We start from the raw sequence: 19,011 nt of genomic DNA, 5'->3' as shown, positions 1-19,011 counted from the left end.
ACTGTTAAACTGTACAACAGTCACTTATTTAGGAAAAAAACTTTAGTCTTTTTTTTCATACTCACACATACATATTACATACAACTTTACGTATGTGTCCTTCAAAAATATAAAATTTCAAAGTATGATTATAATTTATTACTGAGTAAAGGCCAAATATGGTCCCTAACATATGACCGTTTTATCAATTTAGTCCTTAACATTATCTTTTTGATTATTTGGTCCCTCACAAATAAACTCGGATCCGAATCGGTCCTCACTTAACAGAACCGTCAAAAAATAGACGATGACCGCAATTTGACTATGTTAAATTACTAATGGTAATTAATTATACATAATTATAATTCTTTTCCTATTAGCAAAATTGGAAAAAAGATAGTATCAGTTACAAAATGAAAATGAATAATTTATAATTTAATAGGAATTAAGAATTATAATTAAGTATAATTAATTACCATTAATAATTTAATATAGTCAAATTGCAATCACCGTCTATTTTTTGATGCATCTGTTAAGTGAAGACCGATTCGGGTCCGAGTTTATTTGTGAGGGACCAAATAATCAAAATGATAATGTTAAGGACCAAATTGATAAAACGGCCATATGTTAGGGACTATATTTGGCCTTTACTCTTTATTATTCCAGTTTCATATTAATAGGATCATTTTACTATTTTGAAAAGTTTTAAGTTAATTGAGTCATTTTTATTTTTGACAAAAATTAATCATGTCTCTTACTTTATTCTCTCTTCATCTCTCTTACTTTATTTTCTCTTACTTTATTCGCTATCCACTTAACACACTATTCTTTAACTCCGTGCCGAAAAGATGTGCATCTATTAACAAGGAACAAATGGAGTATTACTACCTCCGTCCCACTCTAAGCGGAATATTTCTTATTCGACACGAGATTTTAAGTATTGTTATTTTGTGATTTAAATGGGCAAAGAATAAGTATGAGAGTTAAAAAAAGCAGAAATAATGATTTTTTTTAAGAAATGTGTCATTTAAAGTGGGATATCCCAACAACAACCTAGAACAACCTAGCCAATGAGAATAAGGTATTTCATAAAAAAAAACAAAATAAAAAATAAAAAATAAAAACCGGCTAGCCGATCGCTCGTTGTGCAATAGTGGACTTGCAATCGGCTAGCCGATCGCTCGTTGTGCAATAGTGGACTTGCAATCGGCTAGCTGTGCTCGTCCACGCCCTAGCTCTAGGGCGTTGTTTTTTCGTCCTCTCGGCTAGCCTACCGCAAGAGCGGACTATCTGAGAGCCTTAGCCGTACGCCGGTGGCTAGGGCGCCGGCTGGTCCACTATTGTGGATGCTCTTAAACCATATTCCTTTCTCTTCTTTCTCATTCAACCCAGAAACTCTAGTTCTCTCATTTCATTTCATAGATATGGAGAGGTCCCATTATAGCAGCGGCTTTCGCGATTGCACACGTGACCTCCGATTCATATACGACTATTGTCATTATACCAAGGTGGCTTCACTCCGATTCATCACAAGTTATGAGAAACCTATAAGGGGAACTTATATTTCGTTTTTGAGAGAAAAGAAGGATGTTTCTTAAAGCTATGCGAATCGATCAAGGAAGGCGACGTCGTGACTTGATCAACGTCATTATCTAGATCTAAAAGTGAGAGTCTTGGTTTAATTTTATCATCAACGATAGACGTAAGTAGAGCAATAGAGAAACTAGTGAGAATTGTAATATATGCGGGTTGTTTTTTTTTTTTTTTTTTAATTATAGTGTTTCTTGTTGAAGTAATGTTATGAAATGCAATTTGAAACATTTGGATTACAAATCTGGCAATTCAAAATATATAACATGTTACTCATGTAACTCATCATTCTATGAAGCAAGAAGTACTTCAAATTTTTGGACATCCTTACACGCACACTGATTATTTAAATAATAATCCAAATAAAGATTTAATTTTCTGATTGCTACATTGTGATCCTACACATTTGCTCCATTTCATCAATCTTCACTTAAAAATTATAACTAATTAATCACAAATTATTATATTGATACGATAAAATATGACCTAAATTCGGATTGACCGTTAGTCTTTTACGACTTTGTCAAAAAAAGCAAAAAAGTGGACTGATTTCATAAATTCGAGATACAAAGATACAAAATATTCCTCCTCATTTCCATCTTAAAAAAATAGACTAATTTTACTATTTTAAGCAGTTCTCTAAAATTAGACCAAGTCTAAATATAAAAAGGTTTTAGCCAATTACAAACCACTAATAATGTGAACCCCATAATCCATTAACATTATAATTTTCACTCCTTTTTTCTTCTCTCTCTTACTTTTTCTCATCTCTCCCTTACTTTACTAATTGTATATTAAATTTTGTGTCATTTACAAGTTTGTGTATTTTTAAAGGACAGAGAGATTATAATATTCTGGACCAAAATTATAAACGGTCATATATTTAATGTCAATTTTGGATTTTAGTCTATAATATACTTCCTCCGTCCACAAAAAATAGAGCAATTGGTGTATGACACGAGTTTTAATGTAGAATTGGTAAAGTAAGAGAGAAGGGAAAAAAGTAAGAGAGAAGGAGAAAAAATAAGTGAGAAGTAGTATTAGTGGAATGATGTATAGGGTTATTATTTGTTGAAAACTTTCCATAAATGAATGTGCTCTATTTTTTGTGGACGTTCAAAAATGGTAAATGTGCTATATTTTTTGTGGACGGAGGGAGTATTAAAGTAAGAGAGAAGGAGAAAAAATAAGTGAGAAGTAGTATTAGTGGAATGATGTATAGGGTTATTATTTGTTGAAAACTTTCCATAAATGAATGTGCTCTATTTTTTGTGAACGTTCAAAAATGGTAAATGTGCTATACTTTTTGTGGACGGATGGAGTATATAATACTCCCTTCGTCCCAACTAAGTTGAGTCAAAACTTTTGGGTGCAGAAATTTTGATGAAAAGTAGATGATGAATAAAGAAGGAAAGATAAAGATAGTAAAATAAGTGATGGAATAAAGTAAGAATGATTAGATATTTTGTTTTTTGTCAAAAAATGAAATGACTCAACTTAGCTGGGACATCCTAAAAAAGAATACAACTCAACATAGTTGTGACGAAAAGTGTATCAATCATGATGTAAAATGATGTGGGTCTTATTCTCCAATAACATACTTAGGCACCTTTTTTTCTCTCTCTTTCTTATTGTACTCCCTCCGTCCCACTCTAAGTGGAACATTTCTATATTGGCACGATATTTTATGTAGTGTTGTTTTATGAGTTAAGTAAAGAGAATAAAGTAGGGAAAGTGATGTTTCTACTTTTAGAAATGTGTCACTTAGAGTGAGACATCCCAAAAAAGAAAATGGTTCACTTAAAGTAAAAGAGATGGAGTATTAACTTTGCATTAAAATTCGTTCTATTTTAAATATTGTACTTATTTTTTTAGGATGGAACATTTTGATATATTGTAGAACAAAAGACCAAACTATAAGAGAGAGCGGAGAAAGAAAACATTGTCCGAATCTGAACAGTAATCAGCCCTTGAAGATCAATTTCAAATAAATGCTTCTACAAGTCCACCATTGCATTTTCCTTCGAAAGAGCTTCGCGTGGATACCTCGTACGCCTCAATCGGAGTTCGGATGAAGAAGATATGGTTGTTTTACAAAGACTGCGCATAGCAGTGCAACACGCGCGACTGGAGCAAAATGCGCGACCGGGGGTTCAAAACGCGCGACCTAATCGAGAGTCGGACAAAAAACCCAACCGGGCATTTTGCACTGTGAAGATTGCCCGATCGGGCGTTTCTTACCGGGCCTATTTTTAAAGCCCTAACTATTTAAATAGCTAGGGCACGACTTCCAATGCATCTTTTGGCGGCTGGAGGCGATTTTTAGAGAGAGAAAGAGGCTTGGAGTCCATTTTTGGGAGGAAGAAGAAGAATTTTGAGGCTAATTATCCATAATCTTGCCCATATAGTAGCATTTACTTGTTTTCTTGTATTGTTGCCCACTATGAGTGACTAGATTTTAGGGATTACTCCTAGCTACTTAGGGAAGCTTGTAAATATGAATCCATGATTGTGTTTTGATTGATTTCCATGTTTTGGTTCTTATCTATGTCTTTATTTTCAATCTGTGTTGGGTTTTTCTAAGAAACTTAATCCGGTAATAACCTTAACTTCAATGTCTCTTTAACTTGGGGTAGGGAGCTAATATAGATAAGAAACCCTAGGCTAAAATTGGTCAGGGGATAGTTTGGGGTGGATCTTGTGTGTTGAACGTTCTTAGAAGCTAATCCCGAGCTTACTATGCGACTATATGAGTGAGGGGTTGGTGAGTAGAGCCTAGGAGACGTGATCAGCTTATCCTAGGTGTAAAATTCAACGATCAGTGATCAGCTGCGTGAGAGCGTAAAGTCAACACGATCCCGATAGATAATGGTAAGTAATTAAACTTTAGGATTCATGTGAACAAGCAACCTGAAACAAGCTAGGAGTAGTCTTCCCTTGTATTTTTCCTTCTCGTTTCGTCCTTCACTCGTTTCTTGATCAAAAATCCAAAATTAAACTATTTTACTGCTTTTTAGTTAGGTTTACTAGTTTTAGCAATTCATCTCCTCCTGTGGGTTCGACACCTTTTATACTGCATTGCATATACTTGCAGGGGTAGTATTTTTAGGGAATTATTACTTGTTTTGTGTACTTAAATTGCATCCTAAAAATCACAACGCTTATGCCCATTTAATATACATTTATTTTGTGAAACACATCCTCTGCTTCATAGAAATAGGCTAATTGGAGATGACACATGGTTTAATGTGTAATTAGTCAAGTAGAGAGAAATAGACAAAATAGTTGAAATTAAATACTCTCTTCGTTTCTTCATAGTTGAGGCGGAACTTTTCGGCGCGGAGTTTTAGAAATAAATGTTGGGTGTGTTAAATAAATAGATAAAAAAGTAAGAGAAAGGAAAAGGTAGAGAGAATAAAGTAGAGAGAATAAAATAAGAGAGAGTAAAGTAAGAAAGAGGAAAAAATTACCATATAAGGAAACGACTCAACTATGAAGAAACTTCCTGAAATGATAAAACGACTCAACTATGAAGAAACTTTCTGAAATGATAAAATGACTCAACTATGAAGAAACGGAGGGAGTAGTAGATGGTGGGATCCATAAATAATAAAGTGAAAGAGAAGAAAAAAGATTTGTTATTATGAATGTTGATACTTCTGTGGGATTGAAGAAAAGGAAAAATGAAATAAATCTATTAAATGAAGTAGAAAAGAATTGAATTTGACGAATGAATAGGATGAGGAATGATTGGTGGATAGGTTTGTTGCAGCAAAGTCCTTTTGTCCCTTGCTGAGGTGAGCACGACATGCGGTCGGTCACGGGAAACCGTTAAAGACTTTCCAGTTCACGTGAATTTCCAATAATCCTCCTATTTTCTTCATTTCTTTTTATTACGGGCCAATAATTATTTTGATAGATTCAATAATGCTCCTAAAATTAGTTTTACGTAGTTCTTCCTCCGTTGTATAGTAGTGGAGATATTTCTTTACGGTACGATAATTAAGAAAAATTGTGTTAAGTGGGTTAAATAAATGAAGAATAAAGTAGGAAAGAAAATAGGTAGAGAGATTAAGAGAGAATAAAGTAAGTGAGAAAAATATGTTGACTTTTATTAAAAAATAAAATGACTCTACTAAATAGGTTAAATAAATGAAGAATAAAGTAGGAAATAAAAAAGATGAGATGAAAAGAGAATAAAGTAAAAGAGATTAAAGAAAATGAGAAGAAATATGTTGATTTTTACTAATAAAGTAAAATGACTCCACTATTATTGAACTTACGGAGTTCTATGTATTTTGCAAACTATGTTTTAAATTATGCTGATTAGATTATAAAACGATTTAATATGAAATTATGCTAATATATTAACACAATATGTTGGTTATATCGTAACAGGGGCATGTTAGGGTGTCACCACCCCTTAAAATAACACCACACCATACCACTATTCCTAGCCAATCATTTGTACACGTGGACGAATAATAAGCTGTCACGTGGCAAAAAAAAGAAATCTGGAAAAAGACGGTCAGCAATTTGCTGGTCTTTATCCAGCAATATTTCTTGTCCAGCAATATCTGACACACTATACAACAATCTATAGATTGGTGTGTAGTGTTTGTAATATTGCTGTGTAACGTTTATAATATTGCTGTATAAGCGGTGTCACGGTGTCATTTTAAGAGGGGTTGTCATTTTAACACAAACTATCGCAACATTATGGGTCGTAGTGGGTTGTCAAAAACTTATTTATATTATGATTAATTAAATAAAACTTTCCATATCCTATCATAAGCAACTCCTAAACCTTTTAACATCAAATGGCCATATTTTTATTTGTTAAAATAATTTAGAAATTTTTAACAAAAACTGCAAACACACGTCAACAACATATAATTAATTCCTAAACACAAATCCTAAGCAGAAAAAAATCCCAAATCCAAACTCTAACCTGACAAACACACCCCAACCCTAAACATAAACCCAAACCCAAAGAAAAACCCAAACCCAAACCTAAACCTAAACCTAACCTGAAACCATTAAATTCTTATTGGGTTACAACTCGTTAGTCAAGTAATTAGAATTAATTAAAAAGCCTATTACTAAATTAAAATTAAGCCTATTACTATTGAAAATTCATTAGAGTGTCGTTGATTGACAAAATGAGCTTGGTCTATAACTAAATTATAATTAAATTTTATATTATTGTTTGATTGCTGATTATACTCTCTAAGATAATTTTGAGAAATTGCTTAGTTGATAAGATTAGAATTTTAGATTCAACAAATCAAAATTTGTTTGATTGCTTAGATTATACTCTTTAAGATAATTTTGAGAAATCGCATGGTTGATAAAATTAGAATTTTATATCCTCTAACTAGAACTACCCATAATTGCATGCGATCAAAATCTCTACATAAATATTGGTAAGTAAAAGTTGTACTTATGGCAAAAAAAACATAAGGGTATCATGGCATAGACACATTATGTCTCAAAATCATTACCAAACTAGCCTCTCACCAACGAGTACGACGGAGAGCCTCCGTCTAACTTTTTTTTCTCTTTATTTGTAAAACATAGGTAAGACTAGGCATCAATATCTTCTTCGAGCCACATGTATTCGCCTTCTCTAGCACCTTTATTTGCACTACTTTCTTTTTACTTGAGCTCTTGCCTTCTGGATTTAGTAATTATTGGAGATGATTCCAATAGTCTCTGCAAGAAATTTCGACGCAAATTAATGTTGCTTCCAGGAAAATATGTCATAGTGTGGATGTGTAACAACAAATCGGCAATGTTTTTAGTTGCGAACCAAATATACAATTTTTGACTCCTTAGTTTTGAGTGCTTTTATATGTTTTTGGATATACAAAACTGTCATAATTTCATTGCACTCTAAAAAAACTTGTTTTTACATGACATAAAAATTGAGACGCAATTACTTGCGTTGAATTTTTTTAAGAAATAACAACAATTCTTTTGCTTTTTTTAGGATGCTTCCAGTTTGCATCCTCTAATTTTAGTTGGGACACCAACAACAAGGACACTTTTAGAAGCGTTTGTGGTATATTTAGAAATACATTGACGTCCTTAATTACATTAAAAATGTCCATATCGGTTTATTTGGTTGTAGTGGCAAGACTTGAAAGTGGAGGTAAAACGGAGCTCCGGTGATGTCGAGGATTGAGGTGAAAATGGAGAGCTCAAATGGGAAAATCATCACACATCTCAGTCAGTTGCTGATTTGGGCGACCTGTCGAACTCAGCGGGTCGCTAAAGTTGGCTAGTTTGTCGAGAAGCATATGAGCATTGTTCACTCATATAGCTGCCCTCAACATAAGAATTGTAGGAAAACATGGAACATGTGGGAATTTGAAAAGGCTAGGCCTTTGGCCTTTCATCTTTTGGTAACCTCCAAATGCTTTATGGTATGCCTTAATGTCAAGACCTTTGAGGTGGTCTCCCATATCCTATAAATAGGTGGAGTTTGGGAGAGGAGAACACACCAACAATCATTCTCTCTTCTCTCTACCTCTCTACATCATAATTCGCATATAGAAGCATTGCATAGCTCGGTTCTCGCCTCCAATTCAAGTTCGCCGGAGCCTACGAGTTTGAGGTGCTTCAACTCGGTAGGAGGAAAGTCGTTTCATCTTTGGGGACGTTGCGCCAATCCGTGAGCACTAGCTGGGGCGTATCTCATCTTGCGGAGAGAGGGATACCTCGACTCGACTTGAAGAAGACTATAGTTTGCATCTTGATCCTTTTATTGTATTTACTTTGATATATTTACCTTCTAGTTTTTGGTTCTTTTGTAATAGCAAGAGTTTGCCCGTGTAAAGGCTACACTATTTCCAACAATCGCAAGACGAGATAGTGTACTCTTGCCATCATCATGCGACCGAAGCTGGAGGAAACATAAAATTCAAAGCTGGAATGAAGCAACAAACAGACGCAATGTCGATGCGCACTGAAGTGGTTAATTTCTTGAGATCCATTCTCTTGATAATTGTGTTTATCGTTTGTCATTTGACAAGCAAGACCAGTTTTGACTTGGTAGTAATAATGCATGTGGTGTTGAATATACCAATGCACATATGGTTCAAGATAATTGTGTACTTATTGATGGAGATAATATTGTGCAAATTATTTGAACGTGTTGTTATAAACAACAAAGATCACGAGGTGGTCGCAATGGTCTCCGACGTGAACCATGGTAATAATCCAAATGAATGGTTTGTTGATACGGGTGCCACATGTCATGTGTGCTCCGAGAGAAGTGTTTTTTCTACTTACAAATCTGTTGGAGGTAGAAAAGTACGCATGGGAAACCAAGCCTCTTCTGAGGTGGTTGGTGTGGGTAACGTGTTCCTAAAATTAGGATTTGGAAAGGTTCTTACCCTTAAGGATGTGCTGCATGTCCCAGACATCCGAAATAATTTGGTGTTAGGCTCACTTCTAGTAAATCATGGATTTTCACTAGAATTTGAGTGTGAAAAGGTTATATTGACCAAGTATGGAAAGTTCATAGGTGAAGGTCACCTAGTAAATGAGCTTTTTGAGCTGAATGTTATGGTCATTCACCGTGGAAAAGCAATAAGCAATAAGGAAGATGGCACATCTTCTTATTTGCTTGAGTGCTCTAATTTATGGCATAAAAGATTGAGACATGTAAATCTGAATGCTATAAAAAGATTAGTAAATCTTGATTTACTAAAATTTGATGAGTTTAATTCACAAAAGAAATGTGAAGTCTGTGTTGAAGCAAAAATGACCAAGCTGTCGTTCTGCTAGGTAGAACGGAGCACAAAACCTCTAGAATTGATCCATACAGATATATGTGATTTAAAATTTGTGCAAACCAGAGGTGGTAAAAAGTATTTCATCACATTCATTGATGATTGCACGAGGTATTGTTACATTTACTTATTAAGAAGTAAAGATGAGGCAATTGAAGCGTTTAAAGACTTCAAAAATGAAGTCGAAAATCAACTTAATTGTCGAATTAAGTGTGTTCGAAGTGATAGAGATGGTGAATATGTGGCGCCATTTGCAAAATTATGTCATGCAAGTGGTATAATTCACCAAACCACGGCTCCATATTCTCCTCAGTCGAATGGTGTTGCTGAGCGCAAAAATCGAACACTGAAAGAGATGATGAATGCTCTGTTGATTAATTCAGGATACCCCAGAACATGTGGGGGGAAGCTTTGCTAACCGCAAATTACATCTTGAATAAGATTCCACTAAAAAATAGGGATGTGACTCCTTATGAATAGTGGAAGGGAAAGAAACCTTTATATACACACCTTAAAGTGCGAGGGTGTTTAGCAAAGGTACAAGTGCCGCCTTCAAAACAAGTTGCAATTGGCCCTAAAACAGTCGATTGTATCTAAATTGGATATGCATTGAACAATAGCGCATGTCGCTTCTTAGTTCATAAGTCAGCTATACCTGATGTAGCTGAAGGAACAATAATTGAGTCAAGGAATGTTGTATTCTTTGAGAATGTGTTTCCTTGCAAGAAGCAAGATGATCGTTCTAGTGAAAGAATGATGGATGAAACCACTAGTTCTAATTCTCCAAAAGTGACGAGGACAAGTCTTGAGGATGTAGAACCAAGACGTGGTAAAAGAGTTAGAGTTGCTAAGACTATTGGTCCAGACTTCATAACTTTTATGTTGGATGGTGAACCAAAGTCACTATTAGAAGCATTGTCTGGCTCAGACGCAGTGTGGTGGCTAGAAGCTATCAACAGTGAAATGGAATCCATCATGCTAAATAACACATGGGTGTTAGTAGACTTGCCGGAAGGCTGCAAGGCCTTAGGATGCAAGTGGATTATGAAAAAGAAATATAAACTCGATGGTACTATAGACAAGTACAAAGCTCGCCTAGTAGTCAAAGGCTTTAAGCAGAAAGAAGGACATGAGTTCTTTGATACTTACTCACGTGTGACGAGAATAGCTTCCATCCGGGTGCTTCTTGCGATTGCTGCGTTGCACAATCTTGAGATTCACCAAATGGATGTGAAAACTGCGTTTCTGAATGGTGATTTGGAAGAAGAGATATACATGGAGCAACCTGAAGGGTTTGTTGTGCCCGGACAAGAACGCAAGGTATGCAAATTGGTAAAGTCTCTCTATGGATTGAAGCAAGCGCCGTTGCAATGACACTTGAAGTTTGACAATGTAATGTTGACAAATGGATTCACTATCAACGAGTGTGATAAGTGTGTTTACATTAAGAACACAGATAACGGGTTTGTTATTATGTGTCTTTATGTTGATGATATGTTGATAATGGGCAGCAATAGTGCCATTATTAACGAGACAAAAAATATGTTGAAAAGAAATTTCGATATGAAAGATATGGGTCTAGCTGATGTGATTCTCGGAATCAAAATTTTGAGGACTAATGAGGGAATTGCCTTAACGCAATCTCATTATGTTGAGAAAATGCTTAAGAAATTCAACTCGTTTGATTGTAAGCTAGCAAAGACTCCTTTGGAGCTCAATGTCCATCTAAGCAAGAATATGGGTGAGCCTGTTGCTCAAGAAGAGTATGCAGGTTATATGAAGTTTGATGTTTATCACGAACTGTACTAGACCAGATCTTGCTTGTACGGTGAACAAGTTGAGCTGATTCACGAGCAACCCAAGCAAGGAACATTGGAAAGCTCTGTGCAGAGTTTTGAGATACTTGAAGTATAATTGACTTTGGACTCCACTACACAAGATATCCCCAAGTACTTGAAGGGTACTGTGACGCAAATTGGATCTCTGATTCAAAAGACTCATTTTCGACGAGTGGGTATGTGTTCACTGTGGGGGGTGGTGCTGTTTCGTGGAAGTCAACGAAACAGACGTGTATTGCTCGCTCCACCATGGAATCCGAGTTTATCGCATTGGATAAAGCAGGGGAAGAAGCCGAGTGGCTCAGAAATTTCCTAGAATGTATTCCATGCTGGAAGAAGCAAGTGCCCACAGTAGTGATACACTGTGATAGCAAAGCAGCTATAGGTAGAGCACACAGTGGCTTTTGTAATGGTAAGTCTCGACACATTCGTCGACGACATAATACTGTAAGGCAGTTGATCACAAGTGGTGTTATCGCAGTTGACTATGTGAAGTCAGTGGATAACATAGCGGATCCATTAACAAAAGGTTTAAACTGTGATCAAATGCATAAATTGCTAAAATGAATGGGACTGAAAACAACATCTTAAAAGATGAGTATAGTGGTAACCCAACCATACGATTGGAGATCACATGTGATTGGTTCAATGGGAAACAAAGCTATACAAATCTAGTTGTAACACTCAGAAGATTTTTATCATTGCTCATTCTTTAGAAAGCATTGAGTGATGTAACCTGCAGGTGGTAAGAGGCTAAGTCTTTTGACTTTTAATGATTCTTGAAATCTCAAGGAGATGCAGTATGGCAGGATACTCATGAAAGAATCACCTATGTAAGTGAGAAGTGGGGCCGCTTCGTGTGTGTGAGTCACTTACGAATTCCAAAGAGGTGTTCCACGGCCGAAACGGACACAAACATGAGAACTGATGGAGTTGAGACAATATTGTGTTGATACTATTGACTAGGCATACACCAAGGAGGAATAGTTCAAGGCATCGCGTCCACTAGCCTGCCGGTATGTCCGATAGTGTTGATATGGAAGGTTCAAAACCACAAGTTACCTCTCCAAAGACAGTATCGTTTCTCGAGAACTGAGCAATGAGTCTGCATACATGCATTTGTGTCTGGTGTTGGTTTGAGCTTGCGGCGCTCTAACCAATGTGGGGAATTGTAGGAAAACATGGAACATGTGGGAAATTTGAAAAGGCTAGGTCTTTGGCCTTTCATCTTTTGGTAACCTCCAAATGCTTTATGGTATGCCTTAATGTCAAGACCTTTGAGGTGGTCTCCCCTATCCTATAAATAGGTGGAGTTTGGGAGAGGAAAACACACCAACAATCATTCTCTCTTCTCTCTACCTATCTACATCATAGTTCGCATATAGAAGCATTGCATAGCTCGGTTCTTGCCTCCAATTCAAGTTCGCAGGAGCCTACGAGTTTGAGGTGCTTCAACTCGGTAGGAGGAAAGTCGTTTCATCTTTGGGGACGTTGCGCCAATCCGTGAGCACTAGCCGGGGCGTATCTCGTCTTGCGGAGAGAGGGATACCTCGACTCGATTTGAAGAAGAATATAGTTTGCATCTTGATCCTTTTATTGTATTTACTTTGATATATTTACCTTCTAGTTTTTGGTTCTTTTGTAATAGCAAGAGTTTGTCCGTGTAAAGGCTACACTATTTTCAACAAGAATTGACCGTTTCCAGAGTGCTAAATATGTCAGTGTAGTTCACTCAGCTATTAACAATTGGGGATTAGGTTTTGTACTAAGAGAAATGAGTTTTGCCATTTGTTTCCTGGAATGAGAAAGTGTTCAATTATTAGGGGAAGAATTGGTAACATATAAGTTGAAGGTAATATGCTTTATTTGTAACAAATTAATTTTTATATTAAGATATTTATGTTTACTCATGATAGAAATCCATGGGTTCTATTCTAAAATCAATTGGTGATAGGAGGAGTAGCCCATGAGATTTATATACTAGTTTTAGTTTTCTCTTGACACCAATGTGGGACAGTTATATGTTATTTTTTAGTTTCAATTGCCAACATCCTCCCTCAAACCCTTCAAGGTGAAGCTTGGAGGGGTTGGACTTTTTTTATGATCGATTGGACAATCGGCCCAATTTATTTTCGATCGGTTGGACCACTGGCCCAAATTTCAAGCCCATTTATACTGTTGGGTCAGTCATTTTTTTTTCGGTTTCAGCCCAGATATACTACTGGGTCAGTTAAATATGACTCACAGTCTGCGACCTGCTCTGATACCATGATAGAATCCATGGGTCCATCCTAAAACCAATTGGTGATAGGAGGAGTGGCCCATGGAATTTATATACTAGTTTCAGTTTTCTCTTGACACAGATATGAGGCAGTTATATGTTATTTTTTAGTTTCAATTGCCAACAACTAAGCCTATCGTTATTTTTTGAGTTGGTGTTGTTGATAACATTTATATTTAAAATTTTAATTTGCATACAAAATGACAAAAAGTAGACGGTTTTAATTTTCAAAGTTAAAGATTAAGATAGAAAAAATGCAAAAGACTAAATGGTGAAATTTAAATGAGAACTAAAAGATTTGTATAATTGATATCTCTATTTCATAAAAACGTGTGTACTTTCCATTTTTATTTGTGTCATAAAATTATGGTCATTTCATTTATAAAAAATTTTCTCCAACTTATAACCTATATGCATCAATTTATTTACAACTTATACCACTATAACTAACCATTACAATTCACTAAACAATAATAATAGCATACTAAATTACTAATATAAATCCTACTGGCTATCTATACCCTTAATTCTCCTTCTCTCTTTTACTTACCAATTGTGTATTAATTCTCGTGTCATTTCAATTTTCATATACACTTATTTTTATGGGACCGAGGGCGTACATAGTTTAATTTAATTTTAGGTTTATTATCACAATGTTAACTTGCTATACTATTATTTTTCAATTTACTAAATATGTTATTATTCATGATTATTGTTAATATGACTCACTATAAAAATTTGCGTAATTACTTAAAAAGATGTTGAATTGATATTATATTTTTTTAGCATAAAAATCATAATATTTTAATAAGGTTATTGGCTGAATATTAGAAATATTATTTTAACGTAAACAACATTAATATAAGAGTCGAGCATCATTTTAGCGATATCAGCGTTATTGCATTTAGTTTGTGACTTGAAGAGATTTTATTTTATTTTTATTGCCTTTTTTGGAATTTGAGAGGGTATGGTGATGCACATGCACATAATACGATTAGAGGTGGTAATTTGGAAAGGGAATTAGACGTAATTTTGTTAAGGTGTATCAGTTTTATTTTGGTTGAATCCCCTATGTTATATAAAGCGATGAGATGTAGGGAAAACTGATACAGAGTTATTGATTGAAAAAAAAACAACAAATTGGTGGAAAATGGTTTCATCTGCGCGTAGGTTTGGAATGAAGAAGAAGTAGCGATTGGAAGAGCTGCTTCAACAAGTGTGCAAATCAAAGAGGATTTCTTTTATGTTTGGGCTTATCTATATAACTGATAGATTCCAAGTCTAATCTTTTGGGCCTAACAATCTTTTTTTCGTTTTTTTCTATAGCCCAATTCTTTTATTGAGAAAGCCATTTTGAGCCCAATTGATTAAAGCAATTTATATTCGAAGAATAATTGAGGAGCCCAATACATGAAATAAACAAGGTGAGCTTTATTACTTAAACTCTTTTATTTTTAAGGATATAAATTTGGTGATATAAGGATGATTTAAATGTTATGTCATGCTGTATTTTTCTGTTTTGAATTGCATATCTGATTGTCTACTAGGATAATATTGATAGACTAAAGGTGCCTAGTCCGGAGCAAAGCACAAGAAGTGCTCGACAAGAGATGAGGAAGAAATAAACTTCCGCACACAGAGAATGTAAATGATAACACACCAATATGCAAAATAGGAACCCTCGGCTTTATTGAGAATATTGAAAGAGAACAAAGATAAATCCTCACAAGGAGGCCCTCGATCCTAGATCGCCTAATACCAAATTCCCCAAGATGATCTTTACCATTGTGGAGATTCAATATTTATAGACTTACAAATGAGAAAATATAGCAACAAACTTAATTCAAATTTCAAATAATAAATCTGCTAACAAACTATCTACTAGCCGAGAGATATACGCTACTCCTTGATCGCACCTACTCCATCGCTGTTTCCTCCAAGTTAGTTGGCCACAACACCCAGCGGTTTCCACGTTTGTAGACCGCCATTCCGTATCAAATATCTACTAGAATTTGATGGTTAACGGATTCGGGTCTAACTAGGGTTTGATCTCCTAGTTGGGCTAGTTTACACTAATGGGGATCGTGAGCTATCTTTTGGGTCATGCCGGTCCAGTGATCGAGTTTGTGGCCACATTCTCGTCTCACATGATGGTTTAGATATGTTATGATCGATGATGATGATGATGATGATAGTTGGTTGTGCAACCAAGTTATACGCTGGAGGTGATTTTAGTGTTCAAAAACACTAAAATCTTTATTTCTTTTGTCTTAGCAAAACTCATGTTATTTGAAGTTTGTTTGTTGATCGAAGTTATTTCTTTTGTTTTGAACAATTTGTGCTTGGATCTAGCGATAATGAATCAAAGTTGATTTCCTTTTTGCATCTCGGTTATGAATACTTTCATTCTACCTAGATTAGTTAGATCTAGTAGTTTAGCATCGATTTCATAATTTACCTGCATGGATTTCCTTGATTAGATTAAATCTGGTTTCTTTAAGCAACATTTTAAGCGTTTCGATCGGTTGAACTCAAGGAAAATGCATGAAATCCGTGGTTGTTTAGTTTTCGTCACCTTGCATGTTGGTCAGTTTGCATGATATAAGATTAGCCTATTTAATCACTTCGGTTTAGGATTTAATTTCAGATCTAATTTGTTAACAAGAATCGATTCAAGTTGTTGTTCATGAAGTTTTCATTTCTCTGCATTTCACATACTTGTTGAGGAAGATAACATCTCCATCTGATTTGGACCACTTTGTGCTTTTTAGCCACCTTTTACCTTTTGTCCTTTCACTTTTTCTGTGGATCTGGTAGGCCGTCGGCCAGTTCGGTCTGATATTCGCTTTTGTTCGTGTTTGTCCATTTATAGTCTTGTACCTTCCACATGCTCTCAAGCAGTCCGGTTCCTATATTCATGACTCAACTTTATTTTACCCAAATAATACCCGCAAGTGTATGAGGTTATTGTAGCAAATAACAAGCAAGAGTATATCGTATCCCACAGAGACAATTAAGTGTAAACCTAAGTACCACGAATAAATTTCAACTACTATCCAGACGATCAAGAATTTTAGGTTTTGAACTAACAACTACGAAAAGCATATAAATTCAGAGATTATAATAAACACTTAAACAAGAGAACAAAGAAGCAAGTTGTAGAAAATGATAGAGAAATATGCAGAATTCAAGGATCCGATGCACAACTCATAGCCTAACCCAATTGAAACCGATTTACCATTTAAAGTCTCCAGAATTGTTGAATCAATCACAAATATAGATTAAACCCCCTCCCGAGGTGAGAAATCTGTAGATTAGGTGTAATAATTGAAGTCCCCTTCTAATTCTTAGACCTAACTCCTAACAGTTCGATTAGATTAAAGATCCCACCCTAAACCTTCAAAACCTCAACTCTCCCGAGTTTTATTGAATTAAGGTGTGAATTATTCTTCTTTCAAGGTTAAATATTTCATTTCCCGATTACTCTAAGAAACCCTACACTCCCAATTGGTGATCAAACAATTGTTAGGAAAAAGCACAAGAATAATTCAAACAATTGCAAGAGCAAGATAAAAACGAAGTCAATTGGATTAAAACTATGAATCAATGCATCTTCACCAAGAATTCTACATGAAAAGTTTAGCTACCCATGTTCATGGTAGAAAATAAATAGAAACTAAGAAACACAATGGAAATCATGATGCGAATTGCAATTGGCGGAGGAATTGAAGCTTGAATCTTCAATCTTCTTCCAAGAGTTCTTCACAAAGAGAGAGAGTGGGTGTTTTGTGGCTTGTAGCGAATGATGTGAACCCTAGGCGTTTTTCCTTTTAATCCCCCATCAAAAATCGCATTTTTGGCATAAAAATATGCCAAAACAACGTACTCGGTCGGGTGGTATTATAAAGGGTAAAAGTCACCCGGCCAGGTGATATTTTCGACTAGTTTCTGACCTCTTTGGCGCAGAATCGTCGTACCCGGCCGAGTGAATTTAAATGGTAATAATTCACCCGGTCGTGTGAGATTTTCTGGACAGCGCAGTGTTCGTAAAACGGCCATAACCTTTTCTATCGGACTCCGATTGAGGCGTTTAAGGTACCCACGCGAAGCTCTTTCGAAGTCGAAGAGAATGATATGCATTAGAGACTAATTGGACTTCAAAATCATCAGTAAAATTGTCTCAAACCAAGACTGCTGCATATCAACATATTTTGTACCTTTTTTCTACACATTCTTAACAAAATGGTCAACATACCAACATAATAGAGAAGTAGATATAAACACGCCTAATAATAGACGAAATATGCTCAAATTCATACAAAACTTCCATCTAAAACTATGTAAAATCCAAGTATGTCCATTCACGAACACAACCAAATTCCGTTATGATAGCATCTCACTAGTCAGGATAGAGTAGGTCCTCTTTCAATTTTGTGTCTAGATAAAACTCAACCCAAAGCGTGATAGTAAACCAACCTTCCAATGTGTCATCTCAATCGTATTACGCACACATCCATCTCTGTGGGATTCTACCATTTGCTCCATTATACCAGCTAGTAGAAGTGAGTTGAGGTTTTGATAATAGGTTTTTAGTTTTCTTGCCAACGACACGACTAGATCTGGGTTTCCTTCTTACTAGTTGAATACACAACCCTACTCTAAACCTGCTCTTTCAAGCTTCCTTGTAGGTAAATGGTTCTTCAATAGATGGTTCGTCTTCCACCTCACTGACAACCTATAGTGTATATGCCATCATGTCTTCAAAACCGTACTTCAATGGAGGCTTCACACCTGTCCTCCCAGCTCTATCAAGAGCAATGTTTCTTTGACAAGCTTCTGGATTAATATCAGAACTAGTAGTTTCATCAGTGTTGTGTTGATTTTCTCTACCTTGAAGTTGTGATTCACTCTCATCGTTTGCAGCTCCACCTGTTTATCAACACTACCAGAATCCTCTGCCCCGATAGACTTCACAATAGAGTTAAGCATAGAAGTCTCATCAAACACCACATTCCAACTATGAATGACTTTATTCTCTGAAGGTGAACAGATTTTATACCCCTTAACTCCTTCTCCATAACTAACAAATACTCCCTTCTTAGCTCTTGGTTCTTCACTCACATGATAGTAAACAGTACTCCCAAAAACTCTTAGCAAAGAGTAACCATACCTCATAAGGTGTCTTGCAGTCAATGCCAGTGTAGGTCAACGGTTGATCTGGCAAGCCGTGTTTACTGCTTCCGCTTAAAACGTCCTAGTCAAACCAGCCTGGAAAAGCATGCATCTCGCTCTTTCCCGCTGTGTCTGATTCATGCATTCGACCACACCATTCTGCTGCGGTGTATGCATAATAGTGTGGTGGCAAACAGTCCCCTCGTTCTTGCAAACTTCATTGAACTCAGACGAACAGAATTCCAGACAATTATCAGTTAATAGTTGCTTGATCTTCTTCCCTGTCTGATTTTCTACCACGGTCTTCCATTGTTGCAACTTCTTGAATGCTTTACCTCTATGCTTCATCATG

The sequence above is a fragment of the Salvia hispanica genome, chromosome 1, assembly GCF_029641045.1.
Source record: "Salvia hispanica isolate PSC_SH4W2 chromosome 1, Shi_PSC_v1, whole genome shotgun sequence".
Taxonomy (NCBI): domain Eukaryota; kingdom Viridiplantae; phylum Streptophyta; class Magnoliopsida; order Lamiales; family Lamiaceae; genus Salvia; species Salvia hispanica.
The sequence above is the reverse complement of the archived record's forward strand: the minus strand, read 5'-3'. Positions refer to the sequence as shown.